General features: G+C 46.0%; 1 protein-coding gene and 1 long non-coding RNA gene across 2 annotated transcripts in view; one reads left to right on the top strand and one right to left on the bottom strand.

Moving 5' to 3' along the window:
- Positions 1 to 27,302, top strand: part of TCERG1L (transcription elongation regulator 1 like) — a gene marked incomplete at its 5' end in the record, with an annotated part of 233,204 nt that overhangs the window by 121,293 nt on the left and 84,609 nt on the right. The gene's annotated exons all lie outside the window — the stretch shown is intronic.
- LOC108531731 (uncharacterized) lies at positions 1,514 to 25,748 on the bottom strand. The gene is made up of 3 exons (XR_001886256.1): positions 25,706 to 25,748; positions 2,564 to 2,752; positions 1,514 to 1,602 (listed from the first exon to the last, which is right to left on the bottom strand). It is a non-coding gene; the product is annotated as an uncharacterized LOC108531731 (long non-coding RNA).

Genomic DNA, 27,302 nt, shown 5'->3' with positions numbered 1-27,302 from the left:
GGGCTAGTGCTCGCCGGCGGGATGAGAGCGGAAGCAGCGGTTAGGAGGGTGCCTTCCCCACCTCCCGGCTTCAGCTGGCCCCTGGATTCCAATCTCTCTGAAACTGGGTATGGCAGGGCCACAGACCAGAAGCAGGTGTGTCCCTGAATCATTTGCGGTGACCCACATTCATCCTCACAGGAGCGATGCACCATGTTCGAATGTGAACAGCTGACATGATGGGGGCGTTTTCCCGTGAGGCTGAGAAGTCCTGCACATGCATTCCCTTAAAACAGAGACGTAGGCACCTGTGATAGGGGCTGGCTTGGATGTGCTACCAGAGGCGGTTTGCCGTCTGATCAAAGAGGTCTTAGGGTGCTTCTTTGTCATCAGCCTCGTTAAACAACGAGTTGGTCTTAAGTGACGAGACCGCGAAGGTCACCACCACAAAATGCTGGAAGTCTTAAGGGAGGTCATCTACCACCCAGCTGTGCTCAGTAACTCAGAGAGCGCAGCTCGGAGGGCTGAAGACGGGTATAGGCACCTCCATGAACGCTGTCACTACTCCTGAGAAGGCGTCACTGCTGTCATTGGAAAGCTTTGAGGGCTGTTGTCCATGGTTCTTGAATTTACAAGTGGAATTCCTGGCAGCTGTGTGATAAATCAAACATGTTGGTGTCAGCGTGGCCTTCGACTTCTGTCCCCACAATCTGTGAACCAGAATAAACCTCTTCACTCAAACTTCCACTTAGGAGGGCACCTGGTTAACATGAACCACGAAGCAATCAACACTGAGGTGTGCGTTTCCATAGACGGCAGACTCAACTGTTTCTTTTTTCTAATTAAACTGTAAAAAATAAACATATTTTATTTTTGAAATGAAAACTATTTAGAAGCATATAGAATCAAGCTCCTCCCAACCCTATTCTTCTCATGTTGGAAACATCTATTGATAATCAGATAATCAGAATATTTCCAGTGTATTCCATGCAAGCCTATGGGAATCCTGAAAACGTGGAGGATGTTTTTGACTTTAATGGGATTGTGTGATGCACACATTTCCACTACATGACTGTTTCACTTACCAATGTATCTTGAAGACCAAAATATAGTGACCTTGAAAAAAATTTCAGTTTTTTTTTTTTTTTGAGATGGACTCTTGCTCTGTAGCCCAGGCTGGAGTGCAGTGGCGTGATCTCATCTTACTGCAACCTCCGCCTCCCAGGTTCAAGGGATTCTCCTGCCTTAGTCTTCCAGGTAGCTAGGTTTATAGGCATGCACCACCATGCCCGGCTAATTTTTGTATTTTTAGTGGTGAAGGTGTTTCACCATGTTGGCCAGACTGGTCTTGAACTGTTGACCTCAGGTCATCCACCTTCCTCAGCCTCCCAAAGTGTTGGGATTCCAGGCATGAGCCACTGGGCCTAGTGAAAAAGTTCCAGCCTTGCCAGCTTTCGTGGTACCCCACGGTGCAGGCATGCACATACTTACTTGCTTTGGGGGCATCAGGCTCTTTCTAACGTGGGCTGTTACAGTCAGATCAGAGTGAACATCCTCTGTGCTCCTTCATGTGGGCAGGAGGCTCATGTGCAGCTGGTGATCACGCAGTTTGGTACAATGCTTCTGGAAAGAAATGGATTAATATAAATTGAGACTCTTAATTAGCCTGTCTGTTTAACCCAGAAGTTCTGACCACAGGACCTTTCCTGAGGAGCAGTCATCGGAAATGCATTACAGGGTCTGGAGCAATCCAGCCCCCACGAGCCCCACATGGCCCTGGGACTTGCTAGAGCTTTCTACCATCTTTCATTGGGCTCTTTCCTCATCTCTGGGGAAGGTCGATGGGTGCACCATCGGCACAGGGGGATGATGGATGTGGGGTGAAAGAGCAGCCATGTTTACCAAAGCCAGCAGCTCTGAAAAACTCACTAACAGATGAGCGTTTAGAAGGTCATTACAGTCCCACAGAGAAGGAAGCACGAGGAGATCCCACAGAATGCAGTGTAAAATTGGGAGATTAAAAGTAAAAAAGAAGTCCAAATGCCCAATAGCCGCAGCAGAGCAAATTGTAGTCCATGTTTTGTAGAAATATTTGGCAGCCATTGATTTATTTTATTTTTATGTATTTATTTGCAGGCATTTAAATCATGCTTATTAAGGGCTTCTAAGTGTGTGGCGTTTGTTAAAATAATAAGTAAAGCAAACAATCCTGCATTTTCCGTGATAGGTCCATAATGAATGAATGAAGCTGGAGTGCTGGGACCCCCCATTTTGGTGCCTCGCGAGACCCGGGGAGCTCTTGGCGCTGTGCTCCCGTGATTCTGTATCTGTGTAAAATCTGCGGGATGTTCGATGGTCCCAGGAAGGCTGCTGCCTGTTCCCAGCGTGACCCTCTCTGTCGCTGTCCCTGCCCTGTGGGTGCTGGTGGAGTATTTGGAGGCATGGCGAGACCCAGCAGGGGGAAGGGAGGTGCTTCGTGCTTCATTGAGTCTGAGTTTAGTGGGGTGTGTTTTGGGGGCTCACTTTCCAGGGAGGCAGAGCCAGCTATGCGGGTGGTGGGCCAGACTCTCGGGAAGTCTTTCACCTCTTGTGATGGTTCCAGTGTGTCCCCTCCACGTTTCGTTTCACGTGTTGACACGTAGTTGCCAATGTGATGGTGTCAAGAGGTGGGGCCTTTAACAGGTCATTAGACCGTGAGAGCTGCCCTCCGTGTCCAAGATGGCGCTGTGATTCCGTATCCGCCCGAGGGGTGGGAGGCTGTGTCCTCAGAGCACTGGCAGGAGAGGGAAAGGCAAGTGGGAGATAACCGTGAGAGAAGCCTCTTTTATAAGGGCCTCCATCCCCTTTGCCAGGGAGGATCCCTTGTGATCTAATCCACTCCTAAAGGCCCCACCTCTTAAATGCATTTGCATGACCATTAAGTTTTAACTTCTAAATTTTAGGGGGGGACATACTCAATTGTAGTGTTCTACTCTGACCCTCAAAACTTAAGTCCTTCCCACATGCAAAATACATTAATTCCATCTCAGTAATTCCAAAGGTTTTAACTTGTTCTAGCATCAACTCAAAAGCACAGAGTCTTCTAAACATCATATGGGCGAGACCCCAACATGTGGTTTATTCCAAGGCAAATTTCCCTCCAGCTGTGAGCCTGCAAAATCAAGCAAGTCATCCACTTCCAAAATACAGTGACGGAACACACATTGGATAAACATCCCCCTTCCAAAAAGGAGAAATAGGCAAGAAGGAAAGAGTAGCAGATCCCAGGTAATGACAATACCCGACAATGCAAATGGCATCACATTTTGAGGTTTGCGAATCACCCTCTTCGACTCCATGTTCCAGACACACTGAACAGAGGTTGGACCCTCAACGCTCCTTGGGGTGGAGTGGCCAGGAGCCCGCATCAGACAATAGAGTTACTGTGCCTTGGTCTTGAATCTCCCATCCTCTGTTCTTCATAAATTACCCAGTCTCAGCTCGTCTTTCTAGCAGCACAAACGAGACTAAGACAGAAATTGGTGCTGAGAAGTGGGCTGTTGCCATAAAAAATACCCAAAAATATGAATGCGGCTTTGGAACCAGGAATAGGGCAGAGGCTGGAATCGTTTCGGAATGACTGCTGGGAAAAGCCTGCATTGCCATGGACAGAGCATTAAGGACGATCCTGGTGAGAGCTCAGAGGAGGGGAGAGCTGCTGGGAAAAGCCTAGTCCTTCTTAGAGATCACTGAGGGGTCATGATCAGAATGCTGGTAGTGATATGGACGGGAAGGGCCATTCTGAGGGGCTTCAGATGGAAAGGAGAAATGTCAACCTAAAGCGAGAAGCTCAGGCACAGCGTATAATTTTATAGCCTTTACTAGAGCCAGGTTGAAGGCAGCCACTGGGACTTCTAAGTTGCGTGGGGGAGTGTTTCGTGTAGGTTTTTAACGGTGAAAGAGTGCAAGGGCTGGCTGCTACAAAGCTGTTGGGTGGGAATTCCCACTGTTTACAGGAGGGGCACTGGTCAGTGACTGGCTGTGCACCACTGAACCACAGGGTGTGGTGATGGTGCCTGGCGTGTGGCCCTTTGTGGCTGCTTGTTGTCAGCTGAGAGCCCACAGAGCAGGTGGCTTCAAGAAGTAATTATTTAGCACAAGGGGTGTGACGTGACTGCTGTCATATTTTAATGCCCATTTAATGGGCCTGATACTTTAAAAGGGCTTGCGTTCTTCAGACAGAAAGTTTATCTTCTTTCTCAACAACAAAGTATTGGAAACTGAGGGAAGTTATCACACCCTTGTTATAACGTGGCCAAGAACCGGATGAGCTGTGTCTGTGCCCTAGGACTTGGTGGAGGTAGAACTTTGCGAGCAATGAGCTAAGACGTTTGTCAGGAATCTCTAAGCAGCAAGGGGTCCAGGATGCTTCTTTTGACCTCTTATAGAAAAATGTGAAAAGAGGGAAACAAATAAAGGATGGAATTTATAATCAAAAGAAAAACAGAGCTTAAAGTTGGAACATCCTCTGCCTGGCCAGATACAGAATGAGAAGAGGGGTTGGGGAGAGAGCACCAAGGGTAGCCAAGGTACCCTTTGATCAAAGGATGAGTGCAGATAGCCCGTGGCCAGCTGCTGTTCACCAGACAACAAGAGCAGGAGTCTGAGGCATTTCAGAGAGCCTGGGGCTGCCAAGTCCTTCACAGGCCCACAGTGCCAGGCCCTTGAGGGTGGAAGGGCTTCAGGGAGGGGCCCAAGTTGCCCATGAGATCTTGGGGCTCACTGCCCAGGGCTGCCTCAAGTTTCCATTCCCTTCATTCTGAAGCAGCACTCATCAGCCACCCCAGCTGTGGCTCAAGTGGGCCAGGTGAGAGGCTGGACATGCTGCCCCAGAAGGTACAAGCAGTGACCGTGGTGGTGTCCACGTGGCGCTGTCCACTCTCTGCGGGTGCACACGGTGCATGAGCTGAGCAGGCGCAAGCTTCTTCCACCCAGATTGCAAAAGATGCCTCAGAGAGGCTTAGGCCCAGGCAGAGCCCCAGTGCACGGGTGGTGTCCCTGCAGAGAGCCCTCGCTAGAGGAATGCCTAGTGGATACATGGAGCAGGGCTCCCCACAAAGAGCCCAGACCCTTCGAGCCACCAGCATGTAATGTCAGCCTGGGAGGGCCACAGGCCTGAGACTGCCGCCTAGGAGAGCAGCTGTGGGGCCGCTCCAGCAACGCTGCAGGGGTGGGGGCAGCCAGGAGCCAGTCTCAGATGGTGGAACCGGAGGAGCCTTGTCCCAGCTTTCCAGCCTCCGGACGGTGAGAAGCACACTTCCGCTCTTTATAAATGACTCAGCTGGTGGTGTTTTCCTACAGCAGCGCAGCATGGGCAGAGACACCTCTTTTCACAAAGGGAAGGCGTGGGCCAGAGGCTGTGTCTTGAGGGACACATCCCGTGAGGCCTGGCCCCCAGGAGCAGGTGGGCAGTGGGTCACCAGGGGACCTGGTTTGAAGGGTGCAGAGCCAGAAACCAGTCTGGGAAATTCTTCCCAAGTTGGATGTGTAATTTCTCAACAACTAGTCACTTTTGAGTTCTTTTCTATCAGAATATACTTGATGATGCCATGTACATAGTGATAAACACACCACACCTGTCTGTCATTTCCTGTGATAATCCCACAAAATAAAACATACCAGGATGCCCGGACCCCTGGGCAGAGACACAGCAGCGCTGCACCCCATGGACATGTTGGCACAGGTGAGAACATCCTCAGGTGCAGCAATTATGAAGAATTTGTGTAAAAAAACAGCGATTCTGAGCATTGATGCTACAGGAAAATTTGAATTAAATATCTATTCTATCACACAAAACGATGTTACGAAATTGTTTTATATGCAGAGATGTTTGATAAGGACACAGCCCCAAAATGTAAGAGCAAAAATAATTTAAAACATAACAGGAATTTGGTCTAAATATTATACCAATTTCCTCGATTGTGTGATGTTTGCAATTGCTTAAACTTTTTAAAATTGGGGATGTGTTGTGATTTTTTTGCTCATTCGAGGTAACGATACACATTTGTATCTAATTTTGCCTTTGTATTTTATGCTATTTTTCTAAAAGAGGGCTCCTCACCTCAGGTCGGCTCTGGCTGGTGTGCCCTGCTATCTGCGTGTACGTGTTCAATTTTGAGCCATCTCCCTGGGTAGACCTGCTGATTGGTAAAGACTGGGATGTGATGAAAAATTCCCCAGGGTTTATTGCAGTTGCCTTCTGATACTCGATCATGACTAATTTCTTTCATTTTGTGTTTTGTACCTTTATACACTTTGTGAAGTTTGAGTCAGAAAAAAAAAATGGAGGAAAGAAGGAAATTATGTGGCCCTATTTAAGAAGAGAAAACTAAGCGGGGTCCCAGATGAAAGCTGCAACAGAACTTCTGGTCCCTGGCACTGACAGACCACACAGGGAGTGTCTTATAGGGCAAGGGCAAGGTGAAGGGGGCGGAGGGTGTGGAGGGCGTGGTCTCCCCAGCCTCTTCCTGTCCTTCTGATTTCCTGGGGTCCACCCTTCCCTTGCAAAGGACCTGATCCCCAGGTCCCTTGTTCTGCCTCTCATTTTAGGGGGCAGGTCAGGGACCCTCCCTAAGTACCCCATTCTCTGATTCTCCTTCTTCTCTTAGTAGAGCTGAGATCAACAATGCAAACACAGTATCACCTAGTACTAACAGGTGAATGGCAGCCCATGATGACAGCAGAGGCGAATGCTACTTTTTTGGTAGAATGTTTATTCATTGTAGGGAATTGCTTGGTGGTTGTGTTCCAGTCAGTCAGGCCGAGTCACGGGAGGCTGTTAAGGCAGCAGGAAAGCAGAGACTGGGCCGCAGCGCCAGGTGTGCCAAGGTGTCCTCCGGGCTCCAGGGCTCCTCCTGCCCTCGCCTCTGCGTCTTTCCCCATGAAAGTCCAGGCCCTAATCACAGAGTTTTCAGGACAGTGGAGACTGAACATACAGTGGTAGAGACGGGAAGAGGAGAGGAGCACCTGCACGTCAAGGCTGTCCTTGGAACATGCTCAGGCCTTGGCTGTGAGTGTCTGCATGGCTGTCGCAGCCCTGAGCCAGCATCTTTTGGCCTGGGGTGTCCAGGCCTCCTGCCTCCTCTTTCTCTTGGAAGGAACTGGCACGCCCACCTTCCCTGCAAATGTGCAGGGTCACTGAGCGATGCAGCTGTGGGTGCGCCTGTGTCTCCAGTTCAAGCAGGGACGATGATCATTGAACTCTTTGATATGAGGCGGCCGGAGGATATTTCACAGAGGGTACCACCCCGATAAGGTAAATCTCATCTCCAGTGGCAGAAGTCAGATCTCATCTGTGTGTGACAGGTGTCTGAACATTTTATCAAAGCCAAGATCCATTAATTTTTATTTATTTTATTTTGTCCCCTGCGATGGGAGTACCGTGAATACTGAACCCTAAAGGAACTGATATTCAGTGGGGCTGATGGCAATGGGGGTGCTCACTGCTGTTCAGGTGGCTGACCGGCCAGTGTGTCACTCACAGATTCTGTACGTGTCCACTCAGGGCCAGCCCTGCCGCCAGGCTCTGGGGACCAGCTTCCTGCATCCTGTGTTCTCCAAGGAGCTCCAGGCCAGTGGGGACATGGTACAGGGGCTGTGTTTGCCTCACCTTGTGTGGATGGAGCCAGGAGAGCTGCGCCCTGCAGGCCAAGCATGGTCTCCACCCAGCCATGCCTGGAAGGCCTTGCAGAAGACAAGATGCTTGAGCATGGCTGACCATGGCAGGGTCGTCTGCTGGAAGATAAAAGGGTGTGGGAAGGGTGGTGGGACACAGAAGGCCGAGGGAAGGACCACTTCAAGCAGCACATGTGCCAGGACCACAGCCCTGAGCATGCAGGGAGGCTTGGCCTGGCAGAGAGATCCTGTGCGATCGGGCTGGAGAAAGAGGCCCCCCATCCTGCCTTGGTCCTTGGACCCCTCTCATAGAAAGCTCTTGGGGTACGGGGGAGAGGGATTGGGAAGAGCCTCAAGGGGAACATCTTCCCTGGAGATAAGCTGGCCTGCTGTGGACAGCCGTCGGCCTGGAAAAGCAGAGATTTCCTCCTTTTTGGTTTCCATCCGGTGCCACAGTCGTGTTCCGGTTTTGCAGGGCCCTGAGCCTCTCAGATGGGGAAACTGAATAAGCGAGGCCTTTCTGTCCCTGTGTGTTGTCTCTGGGCTGAGATGTGCACAGGTGCCAAAGGAAGACAGCCACACCCACTGGCCAGGTACGGGCAGATAAAAGCTGTGATTAGGCTTCACATACACGGTTTCAGATTCCTGGATGTACCTGCTAAGATGATCTCATGTCATGCTCCATTTCTCATCAAAATATGAGAAATAAAAATATTCACCTGTTTCCCATTTCATGTCTGTTCCTCGTGCTTGCAAGAACCAAGCATGCTCGGACCTGAAACAGCCTGGGTCTGGGGGAAAGGAAGGAGCCCATGGGCACTAAAAGGGTCTGGCCACAGTCAGTGACCTCAGCAAATGTTAGACTGAAAGCTTCGACGGGCTGGATTTAGTGGCACATGTGTATCAGCAGCCAAATCTTACCAGCAGCATTTATTGCTCCTTGATCTTAAAATAGCATGTGTGTGTACACATGCAAAAACATATGATCAATATGTAAAATATGTGCATATGTGTCCAGGAATGGACTCAGATATCCATAGGCATGGAGTTTGTGGTGAAGAAGACATTTCAAATCAACAGGCGAAATGGATTATTCAGGTGATGCTGTTTAGCAAACAGGGCAGCCGCCTGGTGGAGTACACAGGTGTATCCACACCTCACCCCTTCTCCTGGATAAATTCCATGTGCAAACAAGACCACTATGTAGAAAATGAAACCATAAAACTTCCAGAGGAAATCATGAGAGAATTAGTATGTAATTTTGGAGTGAGGAAATTTCTCAATGCAACAGAAAAGCTGGAAGCTCCAATAGAAAATAATGGAAAATTTGACCACCTACTAATAAAAATTTGAGGCACGGAAACTGTGATCACAAGCAAGGCAAAAGGAGAACAGCATGTCACAAACCTTATCTTAGACAAAAGGGCCCTCTAATTCTATAACCCAAACAAACCCACAGTCCAACAGGACCAGGCTCTGGGCATAAATAGGCAGCTTCCAGAAGAGGAATTCAGGTGCCTTTCTTAATCCCTGGAAAGGTGCTGAAGGCAACGGCGGGGACATCGTCTGTCTTCCTTCATCAGTGTGTGAGTTCAATGGGGCAGCAAATTACATCTGTTTGTTCCCTCGCTCACTCCCCACCGCCAAGAACAGTGCCTGGCACATGGTAGCTTCTCAATGTTTGTTGAATGGAGGAACCAAAAGCAAAGCGAGCCTTTATGAAGACACACATCCCCACTGCTTTGGCATGGGTCAAAGCTCCATGCCGTGTGGTGTGGTCAGAGTGCCGGAAGCCAGGCACGCTGCTGGGGGTTGGAGGTGTGGCTATTAATCAGCACAGTGCATGAGTAGCCAATGCGGCAAAGTTATCAGAATCTCAAAGGTGTGTATCCTAGATCCAGCCACTCCCCTTCTGGGGGTTTATCTTCATAATCCCCCTGTGGGGGCTCAGTGAGGGGTACACAGGGCTGTGCTTTGCAGCAAGACCCATATGCACAGTTTTCATAAAATTAGAAAAAATTTCTAAAATTCATGTGAAATCAAACAAGAGCCTGAATAGACAAAGCAATCTGAAACAAAAGGAAAAAGCTAAAGGCATCATATTGTCTGACTTCAAATTACATGACAAGGATATAGTAACCAAAACAGCATGGTACTGGTACAAAAATAGACCCACAGATGGATGGAACAGAATACAGAACCCAGAAATAAGGCCAGATATTTACAGCCAACTGATCTCTGACAAGACATTGAAGAAAGGACACCCTTTTCCATAAATGGTGCTGGGAACATTGGCTAGCCATGAAAGACAAATGAAACTGGACACTTATCTCTTACAATATACAAAGTCAACTCAAGATGGATAAAATACTTAAATATAACACCTGAAACTATAAAAATACTATAAGAAAACCTGGGGAAAACTCTTCTGGACATTGGTCTGAGCAAATAATTCCTGACTTGCATAGGCAAGAAAAAAGTAGGCAAATTGAACTTAATTAAACTAAAAAGCTTCTGCACAACAAAAGAAATTGTCAATGTAGTGAACAGACAATCTGGAGAACAGGAGAAAGTATTTGCAAATGATTACTCTGGTAGGAGACTAATATTTAGGCTATACAAAGAAGTCAAAACAACTCAACAACAACAACAAATTTTATTAAAAAGTGTGTAAATGCCATGAATAGATATTTTTCAAAAGGAGACATATAAAAAACCAACAGGCATATGAAAAATACTTAACATCACTTATCATCAGAGAAATTCAAATGTAGACCACAATGAGATATCATCTTACCCTAGTCAAAATAGCTGCTATCTTTTATTTGTTTATTTATTATTTTATTTCAATAGCTTCCAGAGTACAAGTGGCTTTTGTTACATGTATGAATTATATCTTGGTGAATTCGGAGGTTTTAGTACACCCATCACCCAAGTGGTTTATGTTGTACCTAATGTATAGTATTTTTTGTCACTCAGCTCCTCACACTCTCCCTGTTTCTTAGTTTCCAGTGTCTGTTTTACCACTCTGTATGCTTTTCATACTCATAGCTTAGCTCTCACTTACAAGTGAGAACATACAGTTTTTGGTTTTCCACTCCTGTGTTACTTCACTTAGAATAATGGACTCCAGCTTCATCCAAATTGCTGCAAAAGAAAACATTATGTCATTCCTTTTCATGGCTGAGTAGTATTCCATGATGTAGATATACCACATTTTCTTTATGTACTCATTAGTTGATGGGCATTTAGGTTGCAATTGTTAATTGTACTGTTATAAACATATGTGTGCAGGTGTCATTTTCATATAATGACTTATTTTCCTTTGGGTAGACACCCAGTAGTGGGATTGCTGGATCGAATGGTAGATCTACTTTTAACTCTTTAAGGAATGTCCATACTGTTTCCATCAGGATTGTTCCAATTTCCCTTTGCACCAGCAGTGTACAAGGAGTCCCTTTTCCTCGCATCTATCGTTTTCTGACTTTTTAATAATGGCTGTTCTTGCAGGAGTAAGATGATATCTCATTGTGGTTTTAATTTGCAGTTGTCTGGTGATTAATGATGTTAAGCAATTTTTCCTGTTTGTTGTCCATTTGTGTATCTTCTTTTGAGAAATGTCTGTTCATGTTTTTTGCCCACCTTTGAATGGAATTGTTTGTTTTTCTTAGGGTTTGAGTTCCTTGTAGATTCTGGATACTAGTCTTTTGCTGGATACATAGTTTGCAAATATTTTCTCCCATTCTGTGGGTTGTCTGTTTACTCTGCTGATTATTTCTTTTGCAGTGCAGAAGCTTTTTAGTTTAATAAGGTCGCATTTATTTATTTTTGGTTTTGTTGCATTTGCTTTTAGGGTCTTAGTCAGGAATTGTTTGCCTAGGTCAATGTCTAGAAAAGTTTTTCCAATGTTGTCTTCTAGAAGTTTTATAGTTTCAGGTCTTATATTTAAGTCTGTGATCCATCTTGAGTTGATTTTTGTATGTGGTGAGAAATGGGATCCAGTTTCATTCTACATGTGGCTTGCCACTCTTCCCAGCACCATTTATTCAACAGGGTGTCCACTCTGCAATTTATGTTTTTGTGTGCTTTGTTGAAGATCACTTGGCTGTATGTATTTGGCTTTATTTCTGAGTTGTCTATTCTGTTCCATTGGTCTATGTGCCTCCTTTTACCAGTACCATGCTGTTTTGGTATCTATAGTCTTGTATTACAAGTAATACAAGTAATGTGATGCCTCCAGATTTGTTTGTTTTGCTTAGGATTGCTTTGGGTATTTGGGCTCTGTTTTGGTTCCATATGAATTTTAGAATTGTTTTTTTCTAATTCTGTGACAAATGATGTTGGTATTTTGATGGTAATTCCATTGAATCTAGTTTGCTTTTGGCAGTATGGTCATTTTTATAATATTGATCCTTTCAATCCATGACCATGGGATGTGTTTTCATTAGTTTGAGTCATCTATGATTTCTTTCAGCAGTGTTTTGTAGTTCTCCTTGTAGAGATTTTTCACCACCTTGATGAAGCATATTCCTAGGGGGTTTTGTTTGTTTGGTTGGTTTTGTAGCTGTTGCGAAAAAGACTGAGTTTTTATTTTATTCTCAGCATGGTCTTTGTCGGTGTCTAGCAGTGCTACTGATTTGTGTACACTGATGTTGTAACCCGAGACTTTGCTGAATTCGTTTATCAAATCTAAGGGTCTTTTGGAGGAGTCTTTAGAATTTTCTAGGTATATGATCATATCATCTGCAAACAGCAATAGTTTAACTTCCTCTTTTCCAATTTGGATGCCCTTTATTTCTTTCTCGGGTTTAATTGCTCTGGTTAGTACTTCCAGAACTATGTTGAATAAGGGTGGCAAAACTAGACATCCTTGTCTTGTTCTTGTTCTTAGGGAGAATGCTTTCAGCCTTTCTCCATTCAGTATGATATTGGCTGTGGGTCTGTCACATACGGCTTTTATTATTTTGAAGTAGGTCCCTTCTATGCCTAGTTTGCTGAGAGTTTTTATCATAAAGGTGTGCTGGATTTTGCTGAATGCTTTTTCTGCGTCTATTGAGATGACTTGTGTGTGTTAAAGCAGCCCCGCATCCCTGAGATGAAACCCACTTGATCATGAGGAATTAGATTTTGATGTGCTGCTGAATTGGTTATAGCTGGTGTTTTGTTAAGGATTTTTGCATCTATGTTCATCAGAGAAGTTGGTCTATAGTTTTATTTTTTGTGTGTCTTTTCCTTTTTTGGTGAAAGGGTGACACTAGCTTCGTAGAATGATGTAGGGAGGCCTCTTTGTTTCTGAATCTTTTGGAACAGTTTCAGCAGGGTTGATACCAATTCTTCTTTGAATGTCCAGTAGAATGCAGCTGTGAATCCATCTGGTCCTGGGCTTTCTTTGTGTGGCGATTTTAAAATTACTGATTCTATCTCACTGCTTGTTTTTTGGGTGCTCAAGTTTTCTGTTTCCTCCTGATTTATCCTAAGAGGGTTGTATGTTTCCAGAAATGTGTCCGTTCTCTGTAGATTTTCTAGTTGGTGCATATAGAGATGTTTATAGGGGTCTCCAATGGTCTTTTTTATTTCTGTGGTGTCAGCTGTAATATCTCCGGTTTCATTTTTAATTAAACTTATTTGGATCTTCTCTCTTCTTTTCTTGGTTAATCAAGCTAATGATCTATCGATTTTATTTATTTTTTCAAATAACCAGCTTTTTGTTTCATTGATCTTTTGTATTTTTTTTTTTGTTTGAATTTAATGTAGTTCTGCTCTGATCTTTGTTATTCCTTTTCTTTTTCTAGCTTTAGATTTAGTTTGTTCTTGTTTCAGAGTGGCTATTATTAAAAAGACAAAAAATGGCAGATGTTGGTGAGGATGCAGAAAAGAACGGAACCCTTGTACGCTGTTGGTGGGAATGTAAATGAGTACAACGTCTATGGAAATCAGCATGGAGATTTCTCAAAGAACTGAAAAGAGAACTACCGTGCCGTTCATCAAGCCCACTACTGGGCATTTACTCAAAGGAAATGAAATCAATAGACCAAAAAGATACCTGTACTTCTATGTGTGTCACAGCACTACTCACAAAAGCAAAGATATGGAATCAACCTAAGTGTCCATCAGTGGAAGATAGGATAATGGAAATGTGATATATATATATATATATATATATATATATATATAGGAACACTATTCAGCCATACAAAATAATAAAATCATGTCTTTCATAGCAACATTGATGGAACTGGAGGTCATCAACTTAAGTAAAATGAGCCAGACACTGCAAGTCAAATACCACATGTTCTCACTCACAGTGGAAGCTAAATGATGTGTGCACATGGACATAGAGAGGGGATGGTGGACAGAGGGGACGTGGAGGTGAGGCAGTGGGAGGTGAGATGGATAGTGGGAAGTTATGTAATGGGCCCACTGTGTGTTATTTGGGTGACGGATACACTAACAGCTGTGACTTGACTATTAGCCTGTCTATGCATGTCATAAAATTGCACTTGTGCCCTATAAATTTATAAAACTAGAAAAGGAAAAGAAATAATAAACGGCAAATCTAAGCAGACTTTCTTTTACAAAAATTTGTAACTTCTAGAAAAACCTGCAAGTCCGTTCTGATGGGGTGGGTTTAATTAATGCTAATCTATCCACACGGTCAATATTGTGAGCCATTAAAAATTAGGATGCTGCTTTATTTGCCTGTATCTCAAAGATGTATTACTAGATTTTTTTAAAGGTGCAAAGAAAGGATATACCATGGTTCATTTGTGTACAGAAAAAGGGATAGAAAGGATATATACTCATATTTGTCTGAAAATGCATAAAATAACTAAGGAAACTCGCATAAGAAAGTGGTGACATTTATTACTTTCCGTGACAGTTGTGTGGCCAGATTTAGGAGCGGAGGCAGACATTTCACATTATATCCATCTGTACCTTTTGAAATTTGAATCATGTGAATATAGTGAATATATGGTCTATTCAAAATTAAATTGTTTTTAAAAGAAAAGTGCAAAGTCATGTCCCACGTATAGATAACAATTTACACATGCAAAAAAATTCCCAAGTCAATATTACTGAAGAATTTGTGCAAAACATCTTTAACTTTTTCATAATAATGATCCTGAATTAAAGCTAATTGTGTGCCCATTATTGAATATAGGAGTAATGGAAATGTATACATTAGGATTTCTTTCTGCTATACTAATGAGAGATCAGAGGTTGCCAAAAATAAAACTGTTTTTGTAAATATTGACCTTTTGTTTTAGAAGTTCATTTCTCTCAGACTGCAGTCTATACAGTTCCATGTGAATGGAGTAATTGTGTGGGCAAGAGAATCTTTTATCTCCCTGTAAAAACTTGGAAGCCCATTTCCTAGGTGTTTGCATGGAAACGAGCAGCACGTGCCCATTTGTACTGTGTTCTCTTGTGTCAGGTGGCACTTCAGTGTCACTTCAGCCACTATTTCCACTCATAAACCTCGCCATCAATGAGACTAATTGTATCAGAAACAGGCAGGGAACTTCACAAGCATTCAAAACACATAAATAACACAACCAATTAACTGCCGGGACAGCTAAGCCCTCCATCTTCTTGTCAGCAGCAGTGTGTTCCCAGCTCTAATTGTGCCAGAGTCAGGGAGAGGGCCCAGCCCTGCCCGGCTGTCACTTGGGAAGTGTGCTGGGGACCAAGCCAAGGAGAGGCTGCCTTTCTGCAGAGAAAGTGTCACCCAGGATGCGGAGCCTCTGTGCGACTCAGCTCCAAATCCACCCCTTCTATCAGACGCAGACTCAGCCTCATGGGAGCAGCGCCCGGCCCAGCCATTGAGTGAGGGCACATGGAGCCCTCCCCTCTGCAGAGGATACTTCTCTTTTCTCTTCCGTCTGTTAACACCAAGTCCTCCCAGTGCAGCAGGATGGAGTGCTGAGTAGGTGCCAGCTACATGGGCCTGTCATGAAAGCTCTCCAGGAGAACAAAGTGTCCCCAGCATCCTCTCCTGGGGGCAGTTTTGTAGTTGCAGCTCAGTTAGGTGGGGGCAGGAAGTCAGAACTCAAGACCTGAGGGAGAACCAAGGAGGCCCCAGAAGGGGCAGATCATTGATTTTGGCCTTTGGCTTTCCACCGTGCCGTTCTTAAGGATGAAATGCAGGAAGATGGGAGGCCATCTCCTCACAAATCTGCCCCCTTTTCAAGTACGGGCAGGAGTTGGGGTGGCAGATGGGGGCCGCCCCTGGGTGAGGCTATCCTGTTTGGATAGCAGCAGAGCAGGATGGCCAGGTGGAATGCTCCCCGCTGGGCCACCTGGACACCCACACTCGTGTCTAGTACAACTAGAGAGTCTGGACGGCCGACTTCTCAGCTCTCTGCAATGCTAGGCCTTGGATTAGCTTGATCTCTGACTCTGAGGTTGCACAGCTCTATCGAATGCCAGCTTCATAATTAATTACTCCTTCCTTCAACAGACATCATGCACCAGGAGCTGGGGTGGTGGCTGGGTAGTGGTGATTTGACCAACGGGCCTCTGCTGGCACTGCTGGCACAGCCTCTGTCCTCTGCCCACTTCTTGGCCTGGACTTCTCTATTTCCCTCGGAGTTCATGCCAGCTGTGGCAGACTTGCCTTGTTGTACAGGGGCAGAGCGAGTGCATTGGAGGGGTGAGAGAGTGGGCTGGAAGGACAAGGAGCCCCTGTGGGATGAAGGGCTGCTGACCTAAGGGCTGGAGGTGTGGGGTCAAGGTCAGATGTGGCTCTGATTCATAGCTTCTGATTTTCAAAGCTCTTTCATTAATATTACCTTCCATTATTCTAAAAATGTTTCTGTGGTGTAAATCAAAGCCTTATCTTCATCCTTGGTGAGGGGAAAACAAAAACCAGCCGATGAGAAAAAACAAAAACCAACCAATGACAAAACAGATGTCCAGGGCAGCTTAGTGGTGTGGAGTGCCCAGTGCATGAGTTGCAGGCCCAGAGTCAGAGCCTTCAGCGCCTCAGGCATGAGGACAGGGGGCTCCTCGGGGGCACATTTGGCCCTCAGACACCTGCAGCCTGTCCCCATTCTTTGTAGGAGAATCAGTTTTCTTTTCCTACAGAATGTAACCTTCTAGATCGATGTTTATCCCTGGTCTTCCAAAATATGTCTCTGATTTGCACGGATACAACTCTGCAGCCATCAGATCTGCAGTCTCGTGTCTCTGGAGCTCCCAGAACTTTTCTATCAGTCTCTGTTACCTCTCTGGACCTCTTATGAGTTGGGTGTTCAGCTTCCTGGATTGATAATCTGTATGTCTATTTTGGTTACCTTTTCTATTCCTTACTGAGGTGAAATTCACATACCACAAGTTAAGTATATTCAAGTGAGCAATTCGGCAGCACTGAGCACAGTTACCGTGTTGCTCAACCACCACCTCCATCTACTTCCAAAACATGTTCCTCACTCCAATAAAACCTTACTAATCAGTTTCTCTCCAGTTTCCCCTCTCCTCAGCCCTTGGCAATACCAACCTGCTTTCTGTCTCTATGGGTTTACCTATTCTGCACATTTCATGTTAATGAACCATATAATAGGTGACCTTTTGTGTCTGGCTTTTTAAACTTAATGTCCTTGGGGTTCATCTGCACAGTACCGTATATCAGCAGTTCATTCCTTTTCATTGCAGGATAATGTTCCATTGCTTGGATTGCCTACGGGTCGCTTATTCACCCATCCATTGATGCTCATGTACATTGTGTCCACATTTTGACAATTATGAATAGTGTTGCTGTGAACATTTGTTTAAAAGTACTGATCTGAATACCCATTTTCAATTCTTTTGGGTATAGATCTAGGAGTGGAATCACTGAGTCTTACACTAAATCTATGTTTAACTTTCTGACTGTTTTCTAGAGTAGTTGAACCATTTTACATTCAGCCATCATTTCCACCATACTCTCAATACTTGTTATTTTCCTTTATTTTCTGAAATTGTTCCTTTCTAGTGAGTTTAATGTGTTCTCTGTGGTTTGGTTTTGCATTTCCCTAGCAACTAGTGATTTTGAGCACCTTTTCACATGTGTGTTGGCCGTTTGTGTATCTTCTTTGGCAAAATAATGATTTGTGTCGTTTGCTCATTTTCAAATTCAGTGGTTTGTCATTTTCTTATTGAGTTGTAAAGAATTCTTTACATATTCCAGATACCAGACCTTTATCAGATACATAATTTGCAAATATTTTCTCCCATTCTGAAGGCTGTATTTTACTTTCTTGGTGGTGTTCTTTGATGCACAAAAGTTTTAAATTTTGATGAAATACAGTTTATTAATTTTTTCTTTTGTTACTCATGCATTTGGTGTTATATGTAAGAATCTATTGTCAAATCCAAGATTATGTCTCTTTCTGCTTAAAATCTTTATGACATTCTTCTGTGTTTTGGGTCATTTACTTGATGCTATCTTTCAAACATCTATTTGTTTCTAATTAAAATATATCTATATCCATTTATATTCTTGATGCATCTTGTTATCTAATTATTTTAAAATTATACCTACATCTATATTATCTATATTTTTATCTATGTATATATCTATATGTCTCTATTTTTTGAGGCAGGGTCTCACTCTGTCACCGAGGCTAGAGTGCGGTGGCATCATCCTGGCTGACTACAGCCTCAACCTCCCCAGGCTCAGGTGATCCTCCCACCTCAGCCTCCTGTAATTCCTACAGTAATCCCAGCTAACCTGTAAATATACTAGGATGTATATTATATGTATGTATATATGACTTTCTAGAGTTTATTTGTGTTTTCTAATAGTGACTTTGGGGCCATTTTGTTCTTGCCTCATGGCTAAAGGACCTTCTCAGTCCCTTTGAGGACGCTGTGTCGATCCCGCTACGAGGGCCCACAGCTTCCTCTGTGAGATAAGAGGCCAATGGGCACTTGTGCACCTGCTGCTGCAGTTTCCTTCTTTGATGCTGAGGCTTGCTCTGGTGCCTGGAGCTCCTGGGCTTCCCATTCACAACTTAGAACTGGCGAGTAGCAAGAGAGTTCCCATCATGACCAATGCGTACATGCAGAGCTGCTGTAGACGCAGTTTCTACCTGAGGTTGGATGTGCCAGGAGCCGACTACTTAGTAGTGAGATCCCTCAGTGACTGGTATGGAGGACTTTGTTCCAGAATAGAAAACCTTTGTGCCAGCTGCCTTGACTCTTGCCAAATATTGCATGCAGTTTCATATTTATTTGCTGATTTGTTTCTCTTTTGTTTGATGGCTCTGTGTGTGGGAAGGGCAGACTGACAAGCCCATTTATCTCCTCTAGCGGATAGTTGTTCCCTCATTTATGTATACATTTAGTCAGCCATCCAGTATTTATTAAACGTCTATTTTGTGTCAATCACACAGTTGATTTAAAGTAGATTTAAAGATTAAAAGACATGACTTCTGTTTTCAGGGAGCTTGCGGATAAGAAACGGGTCATTTAAATGTGATACGCTAGAATAGAAATGTGTCACATTTTTTGAAACACGGAAGGATAATGAAGTCACCGCTTAGTGCACACTCCAAGTGCGGGCTTTGCAAGGCAGGGGGTGTTGGAGTGCTCTACTGAGAAGAGAAGGGCTTCGTTGGGCAAAGAGGAGAGCAGCTTCCAAGAAACAGACACTTCCGGGTGAAGATACAGAGACAGAGAGTGTGGTGGATTCTAGGGCAACCTCTGAGCTTGGCCCTGCGGAAATAAGGGCTGGTCACTGAGATGGGGAAGTGAGTTGAGTCCCACTGCTATCAGTGCCTGTGCGTGTGTGTGGCAGATGCGTGCTCAAGAGGCAATGCCCACCTCCAAGGAGCCTGTCTCCCAAGAAGGAGGCAGACACATTCACCATAATGTTAGCAACACATGTAAGAAGAGCAATGCACAGAGTGGGGGACAGAACAAGAGTCCTCCCTGCCCCAACCATGGGAGTGTGGACAGTGTCCAGAGAGCCTGGGCCCTGAGCTCGGATGAGGGGGGAGTCAGTGGTGGGGCATGGGTGTAGGGTATTCTAGAGAGTGGGTACATAAAGCTGTATTCTCAGCTTATTCTGGGAGCGATCTTAGGTAGTAGAAAATTCCTGAAAAATAAGATATTTAGGAGAAGCTACTGGGATTAGGTTATATCCTACAGAGGGTGAGGGGCCACTGAAATATGAGAGAAGCCCAAGGTCAGATCTGCAAATACAAGTTCTGGTGGATGGACCAGAAATTCTGATTCTAGTTGACAAAGTCTGACCCATTTGATAGGTAGCTCAACAGAACTGGGAAAAGGTAAATCTCAGACAAGAACCTTCAGTTGAGTATTTCCCCAACAAAGGGTCTCTTCGTACCAGTTGCTTCATTGTAAGTATAGGATTGATTATTTTAAACATTTTAATTTCTTTAAAAGAAACAACAAAGAAATAGTCATTAAAAATGCAAGTTCCTTAGAAAATGTCTGCTATGCTCCAAGTCAGAGCAGCCCTTATGGTGGGTCTCCCCTCCCCATCATTTGAAAATGTGCCTACCCTCATCATAAAAATGCATTTTGTGTGTATTCAGGGCTGGCCTTGGCAGAGGAATTATTCTTTCAAGTGATGGGTGGTTTGCTTTGATGCCAAACCAAATTGGATTGTGCAGCCTGACATTAAAAATCAATGCCATAAGCACTGCACTGTTTTTATCCTTTAGCGCACAACCAGCAATCCCAAGCTTGGATTCGTTAAAGGTTATGTTTGCCTTAAACTAATTAAAGCCATTTGTATCAAATGACTGGAATAACTTCCCTTTAGAAATAAAGAAAATAACTGAAAGAAGTTAGTTAGAAAAAAAAAAAGTTAATTTTATCAACTGAGATGAGAACTGCACTATTAATTTTATTACTTCTAAATGTGAAAATATATCAGTTAGGTGAGGACTGCATTTTCACATAGATTAGTCTGCAAAAAGTCAGAGCTGACTTGATATGAGCTCTTTGAAGACTAACAGGCCCACAAATGCTAAAGCAGGGTGTATATAAATCACAGGCTACCATAACCACACGGCAGAGGGATCCATACAGTTCTTCTGAACTTATTTTTTGTTTTGGTCATGCAGAGTTCCGAGAAGCATGAGCGCACTTTTGTGCAAGGGCAGATGCTCTTGTAAGTATCTGCTCATTAAAATCATGCAGATAGGTCAGATTAGGATGGATTTATCACAAATCCTGATTTCTATCTAAGAGGATGTTTTAAATAAATGTTTATTTCTTTTAAATTAGTTGCTTACTGATGCCCTCCCAGCTAGCTACTGTGCTAGCTCTCCAGCTAGGGACAGGGGCACAAAGACCCTGGCCATGCCCTGAGAACGTCCCAGTCGTTGGTGTAACTTTAATGTGTGTTTTCCTCCCTTTCACACAGTGACAATGCAAAATGCATTTTTACAGAGGCAAGAGAACTTTCTTCAGGTCTTTTTCCCATGCCTACTCACACGGCAGACTCAAGGCTTCTAAAGGGACCTGAATATTTGATATACACATGCACACACATGCTCCTACACACACGTCCTATGTGCACACACACCCATGCACACACACATGCTATATTCACACATATGCATGCACACACACAGATGCTATGTACACACAGACACATGCACACAGTGCTATGTACACACGCATACACAAGTGCTATGTGCACACACACACAGGGTGCTATGTGCACATACATAGATACCTTGCTGTTCAGATTGATTTTGATTTCTGTGTGGTGATTCAAAGCTGCATCTTAACGTGAGCAGTGCTGCCTTGGGAGAGATGAGTGGTTGTTCCCAATGTATTTGCAAAGAACGTTTGCAAAGGTTTCCCTTAAAATGTTCAGGATAGAATAGTGGCTACCACAAGTTTTTGGAATGCCCCCCGGATGAACAAGTGCATTTTGCAAAGATATGTGGACCCAGAGGAGCTGAGTTTGCTCAGGAAGCGAGAGGGGGACACAGAGAGCCTCTCCCTGCTCCTGGCCTGCCTGGCCCACCGCAGGTCTCCTCCGGGCCAGGTCTTCCTTGCTTGCTTGGCCACAGGCAGACGCTGGCAGCAGATGAGGCTGGCTCAGCAGGCTCTTGCCCAATCAATTGTTAGAATCTACTTCCATGAGCCCTGCCATGGGCACACCTGTGCATGGCACTGAATGTTTAGCATCTCTATCCACAGTCAGGATCTTCCACATGCTATTATTTTTCCCCTTCACTGATGGATACATTGAATCTCAGAGAAGGTAAGTGATGCTCCCCCGACTTCGTGGCTAGGAAGTAGCTGAGCTGAGTGCCGTGCTCAGGCCCGCCCGATCGCAGACCTCGGCTGCTGTGCTGAGCGCAGACGCTCCCTGGTCCCCGCTGCTGCTGCTGCTGGTGGCGCTGTCCCTTCCTAGCCTGATTTCCATCCTCCCAGTCCAGGCGAAAGGAGAGAGGTGGCCTTAGCTGAGCCTGGCCCCACTCTCCTCTTTCGGGCCCCAGCGGCCCTTAGACTCCAGGTCTTGGTTCCACTGTGGGGAGGTCCCAGCCCTGGCTGAAGAACTGGAGGTTGTGCTTCAACCACGCAGACCAGGGAGCAGCAGGGAGGCCTGGACTCTGGGGTTATGGTCCATGGCGGGCAGTGGCAGGGGTTGTGCCCTTCCCTGCCTGAGCCCTAAAACTCCCTGGTCACGAGAATGGAGCCAGCAGGGGCGTCTCCTGAATAGCAGCGTCAAACCCAGACACCAGGGATCCGACTTCCCTTCAAGGTAATAGACGTTGCTAATAATAGGATGCAGTCGGTGATGGGAAGCGTGGGGTTTCACACATCTCCCTCTTATATTATAATCACTTTAATACTGAATCCTTTTTTTTTTACAAAAACATTTTTATTTGATAAAATTTAATGATGTAATTTAGAATGTGAATATACTTAATCATGCATTTATCTTCCATATAGAACTGAAGGTTATGTTAAAAGGTATTTTGAAGCTTTAAAATCTGAGGTTCTGAATGCATATGCTAAGATAACGAATGTGCTAAATACAATATTTTAACTTTATGGCTCAAACACTTCATTTTAACGTTGTCAAAATACACCTAGGAATAGTACAGACCCCCTCTTGAAATTCTCTTTCTTCTACAAAATAATATCAGCAGTAGATAGTAGCCTAAAATAAATGTTAATGTGAAACAATATTAGCAGTGAATAGTAGCCAAAATAAATGTGAATGTAAAAATAAAATGTCCTCATTTTTATTATGTGGATGAGACAGTATGTAATATCCTGTGTATGTTGTATATGACCTTAGCAATCCAATGCATTGATGTCCTCAGAATTTGTAATTTGCAGAGCTCCCTGCAATGCTCAGTGGCAGCTGTCCCTACGGCTGGGCCTGAGCTGGCCTTGCTCCTGCGTTGCCTGTCTTCTGTCACTCACCCCTGCCTGTGAGCCACACCACCATGATCTTAGCTCTGGGACTTTGCATCCCTATCTGCCATTCCTGTATCATAGAGATTCTTCTTTATCCCATCTCTACCCATCCTTGGGGTCTCACTTCAATGTCACCACCCCCGAGCCTCTCTCCCCTCTGGGCTGTGTGCTGGAGTCCCTTGTAGAATGGGTTGGTCATGACCTGCCTGCCAGGCCAGGAAGACCATGTCTGTCTTTCTCCCGACCTCCCTCGGGCCTCAGGCCATGCTCAAAGCAGGGCAATGCTTGGCACATATTTTTAACTAAAACATGAAAAAATCGTTGCCAGCTCTTTGTCTTGAAGTCAACTGCTGTCACCAGGGGCAGAATGGAGAATTCCAGGACTCCAGACCTGCCGGTGGCCACTTCTTTCCACCCAGAAGTGGGTGCGGGGAATCAGGGGTGCCTGGGCCTTAACCTCGCAAAGTCACTACCCCTCCCTATTTGCAAGGGGACAAAACCGTCAGTGACGCATGCATGCAGCTGCTTCTGTCATGGTGAAGTGTAGTTTAAGGCTCCACTTCTTGGCTCTGGATAGCAATGTTTTCATTGACCTCAAAACAAAAGCACAAGAGCCAGAAGACATTACTGGAAGCCCCTCCCCCCAGCCCTCCATGGTGGTCATGTCAGTAGGAATGGCTTTGTCTGAACTTTGCAGGGTCATATGGCTGGGCTGGCTTAGTCCCCTTGGCTGCTGTCCAGTTTGGAAAAGGTGGTGGCCAAGGGTGGACCGAGGGCTACTCTGGTGATCACCGAGGGAGGGCAGGGCTGTGTTCTGCAGACCAGCCTCACGTGGGATGTGGTGCCCTGAAGGGAACATTCTTCATATTTCTGTTTAGGGCATTCTTGGATTGAAAGAAAAGTTTAAAAGGCAGCTGAATGGTGCTGATGTTTGGTGTTTCTGTATGGATAACTCAAGCCAAGAAGCCCCATGGTCCTGACTTGGGCGTGGCCTGGCCTCTTACTGTGACCTGGGAAACACACAGGTGCTGCCCACATGGCTGTGTGGGGGCTGCCCCCGCTGCCCCACCTTGGCCGTTCCTGTTAGTCTGGGGAGGTGGGCAGGGAGTGCTGCTCACCTCCTGATCCAGGCAGCCCGATCTGGAGAGAGCCGGGCAGGTGTGTTCACAGGAGCCCTGGCTTCCACCGGCATGGTGCCGATGCAGGCTCAGCCTCCACTGCTGTCAGAGGGGCTGGAGGCTGGGCTGGTGCCGCCATGAGATGGAACCCTCCGTGATGACATGTAGGAGTGTGTCCCCGAGGGATGGAACGAGCACTGATGAGTATACACAAGTAGTGAGCGGGGCTCTGCTGGAACCGCTTTGCCTTCTCATTAAACCATTCATTTGCAGCTCTGTGGAGCACACAGTGGAGTCCCATCTGTTGATTCTGTTGTTTAACTTGATCAGAGAGAGGCTCATAAAGTGCGGAGAGCCAGATCTTCATCCTGGAGCGCGAAGAACAGGCGGATGCCTGGGGAGCAGGTCCCGAGGGATCCCGGAGACACCCAGGGCAGGGCGAGCGAGGCCCTGAACTCAGTGCTTGCTGGGAACCCACAGGCGAGACCAGGTGTCTCCCAGGTGCTGGGGAGACCTCAGTTCTGGGAGGGGCCTGAAGGTCTCCACACCCAGTTTCCAAATTAAGGGCTGTGCCTCTTCCCAGGCCTTGAGGACAGGCAGACAGACAGATGCATGTCCTTGAGGGAGATGTCTCCTGACCTGCGTGGCTGGGGGGCTTCACCTCCTGAGACTTGGAAGCACATTCCATCATCTGGTAGAACTTTCAAGCTTGTTGCAGACCACTCAGGGCATGAGATCCTCGTTACCCCATTTACCACAGCTCAGCTGAGAGGAACGAGAGACATTCAGACACAAACCAACCTTGTCTTGTTTCAAAAGCGCTTCCAGGCCCCACGCAGTTGCCTTCCTTGTTTCCTGGGAAAATCCCCTCCAATCACCTGGCAGAGTCGCCTGTGTAACTGTCTCATGCTAAACCTGCAATTCTAGCAAAGGTAAAGCTGGCAACCTCCCGGGGCAAAGGCTCGGGCCTCACATGGTGCCTCCTGCAGAGCGCTCAGCGGGGAGGCAGGGTCCTCAGGGGGAACAGGTGGGACCTTGGCTGACGCCCCGTGTGCAGGCTCCCCCAACTCCTGAGAAAGCCCTGGGAGTAAAGGGAGGAAGAGCCTGCATGACTGTCCCAGAATGTGGAGGCTGCTTCCGTCAAAATGGCAACATGCCAGGGTCTGTTTCTAGAGAAAAAATAAAGTGGAAACAGACTTGAAACTACAGCAGGGACTCGAGGGGCTGATGGTTCCTGTGTGCAGGGCGAACGTCATGCATGATCAAGAGGGAAATAATCTGGATTGTGGATCTAGAACAGTCAGAGGTCAGAGGAGACATAGGGGGCATTGATCCAGGGTCACATGCCAAGAGCCTCCCCTTCAGTCTCCCTCTGTGTCCTTAGCTGACGTCTGCCCAGAGCCTGCTGCTCTGTGCCAGACTCGGAAGTGGGTGTTGGCTGCCTCTGTGAGGGGCTGTCCCGATGGGGGTCCCAGCACACACGCTGCCCTCTGGCATGTGCTGGGCGTGTTAACGCCTGTAAAAGGGGAGACAGTGTGGTGGCCAAGGGGACTTACCACTGCCGACAGGCGTGCTGTCCTTTGGGACATCCCAATGGCCCTGTGCTGGGGAGGAGGGCAGGCAGGGCAACACACACAGTTCTCATTATAGAGGGCAACTTTGTTTTGAATGTCACCTTTAGATTATTGATGGTCAACATACCGGCATTTTGCTTGTTCGTCATGTACATGTGTTCAGTTTTTTTGGCCATTCTTCTGGCACATGGAGTGTACAGGAGTGCCGAGCTCAGTGTGAGCTTGTGAGCACTGCCTTTATCCGCTGGTGACAGGTGGGCCGAAAGCCCCATCCATTCACACAACGTTTGCTTTGGTCTGTGGGGCATTGCGTGGCTGTGTGTTGTGTAGTGTACGTGTGTGTCTCTTCATTATGTGTGGCTTGGTGTGGGAATGTGTCTGTGGTATGCATGTGTCTCTACGTGTGTTACACCTGTCTATTGTGGCATGTGTCTCTGTGGTTACTATGGTCTGTGTGTGCATGTGTCTTGTTGTGCTGCTGTGTGGATCCTTGTCTTGGTTGTGTTTCACAAATCTCTATGTGTGGGTACACATGGTCTTGGTGTGGTGTGCACGTGTCTCTGTGTGTGTGCATGTGTTTGGGGGTGTTGCACGTGTTTGGTGTGTGTGGGCACGTATTTCTCTTTTGTGAGGTGCCTATCTCTGTGTGGTACACATGTCTGTGTGTGCGTGTGTCTCCTGGTGGTGCACACTCTCTGTGTGTGCATGTTTCTTGGTGTGTGGGCCTATTTCTCCGTGTGTGATCACGTGTCTGTGTGTGGCATGGCTTCTTGTGTGTGTGCATGCTTCTCTGTGTGTGCAGCATTGCCCTCTCAGATGGGCACCAGAGCCCCTGATTCAGCTCAAGCACCCAGAGTAACAGCAGTCTTCAGCCCAGCTGTGACTTTTGTGACAACCCATTTGGAGGAACACCCACTGCTGGGTGCTTGCTCTAGCACCCGGAGGGCTTGGCAGAGTGGCAGACTGAAGCTCTCCGTCTGTCGGCAGCTGTAATTCCCGCACTGCCTTGAAAGGTGGGCGTTGCTTAAATAACTCAGCCTGGTACTGTGAAATGGATTTATACTTTGAAAAAAGGTTTCAGGAAAATGTTTTAAATGATGGTTACAAGTTCACATGAATCTCTACCACCTTCCTCCTGCTTCCTATCTGTACCTCTGTCTCAATCCCTGTCTTCGTTTCTGTCTCTGTCCCAGCCTCCGCCTTCTCCTCCTCCTCCATCTAGCCATCTCTTCTTTTCTTGGTCCAAGGTTGGGGTAAAGTCCTACTTGGCTCACTATGTACCTGACACAAGAGTGCTTGGAATTTTTATTTCATTTCTTATACAAATTGTCTGGTTTAATATGTCTCTTTTGCTTTTAACATTCCTACTTTTGGATAAAGATGAGAACTTTGAGTGTAATTTGTGAATTGCATGGAACTCACCATCAGCTCATTCATTTACTCATTAAACACACCTGTATTGAGGTGAGAGGTGGGCAGGGAGCTGGCTCTGTGGCTCCCTCCCTGGGCACAGCTGGTGCTCAGGCGTCAGTTTCCTGTGGACCCAGCGGGACAAGCCTGCCCCTGGGGTGGGCTGCAG

This window comes from Rhinopithecus bieti, unplaced genomic scaffold (genome assembly GCF_001698545.2).
Source record: "Rhinopithecus bieti isolate Rb0 unplaced genomic scaffold, ASM169854v2 scaffold_9877, whole genome shotgun sequence".
Lineage (NCBI taxonomy): Eukaryota > Metazoa > Chordata > Mammalia > Primates > Cercopithecidae > Rhinopithecus > Rhinopithecus bieti.
This window is presented reverse-complemented; position numbering and strand designations above follow the sequence as displayed.